Source organism: Cimex lectularius, unplaced genomic scaffold (genome assembly GCF_000648675.2).
Source record: "Cimex lectularius strain Harlan isolate CLEC.00 unplaced genomic scaffold, Clec_2.1 scaffold212, whole genome shotgun sequence".
In the NCBI taxonomy this organism is placed as follows: domain Eukaryota; kingdom Metazoa; phylum Arthropoda; class Insecta; order Hemiptera; family Cimicidae; genus Cimex; species Cimex lectularius.
This window is the reverse complement of record NW_019392965.1, coordinates 6,855-8,059: the sequence shown is the minus strand read 5'-3', so window position 1 is coordinate 8,059 and position 1,205 is coordinate 6,855. Positions and strand designations below refer to the sequence as shown.

The window sequence follows — 1,205 nt, the reverse complement described above, 5'->3', positions numbered from 1 at the left end:
CCATTCACATTTTTATTCGTACAGTGTTAGCTAGCAGATTTAATATGTAATGTATCTAACTAATAGAATTGTCAAGTGAAAACAACATTGGGAGTCAGGCAGGAGTCGTACCCTTAAAATCTTCATATCATTCACGCTAGTAAATACATTCATACAGGGTAGAACTTTTCAAACAATTGAAAATTAAGGAGCCACCGTAGTTTTAAATGATCATTTGGGGATCGTGAGATGCGGTCTGGTGTGACGTAGGTTTTAGAAAACATTTTCTTTATCGTGCCAACGTTTCGATCTTTAAATTCACTAATTTCGTGGTCTGCTTGACCAATTAATATATTACAATTAATTAAGGTTTTTAGTTGAGGTAAAAAAGTCAATGGCACGAGCGGGATTCGAACCCACGATGTTCGGCTTTATACGCCGCTGCTCTACCACTTGAGCTATCGTGACTTCGATCCTCTCGGACACTAACTTCCCATATCAACCCCACCTCTTAAATTTTCCCTCCTTTTTGCCATTTTTCAATTGGTCAAGCGGACCACGAAATTAGTGAATTTAATGAATTAAACTGAAGTACACTTCACTAAAGCTGTCCGTGGCCATTTCATTTGTCGCCGAGAATCCAATCCGATTATACGACATTTGAAAGATTCTCTCAACACGACACGCAAGAATGGCACAATTACACAGAAGACCAACACTTTGAGCTTTGAAGATGATCTCAATAAAGATCGAAACGTTGGCACGATAAAGAAAATGTTTTTCTGAAACCTACTTCACACCAGACCGCATCTCACGATCTCCGAATAATCATTGACTAACGTTCACTAAACACTTCGTACACACACACACACACACAGAAAGAGAGAGAGAGAGAGAGAGAGAGAGAGAGAGAGAGAGAGAGAGAGAGAGAGAGAGAGAGAGTTTTAAAATGGTTCGGTGATCAACGCCTGATCTACGCGCATTCATGATAATAATTAATCAAACTAGATATATACTTTACCATTCACCCCTATAAATAAATTCACACATTTTTAAGGCTTTTCTTCTCCTTCGTCTCGTTGCCTGTATAGTCCAGTATGCCCTCGTACCGAATTTTATCGTTGTCATGCTGGACTTTTTTTTGTGTATGTAATACTCGGCTTTTTGATCTCCTCCGCATTGTGCTCAAAAGCCACAGTATTTCCCTAAATACAGGGTCATAATAT

At 38.9% G+C, this 1,205-nt stretch overlaps 1 non-coding gene across 1 annotated transcript; it reads right to left on the bottom strand.

Annotated features, from left to right (window-relative positions):
• Positions 1-374: 374 nt before the first annotated feature.
• On the bottom strand, positions 375-447 carry Trnay-aua. The gene has a single exon. It is a non-coding gene; the product is annotated as a tRNA-Tyr (tRNA).
• Positions 448-1,205: the final 758 nt, after the last annotated feature.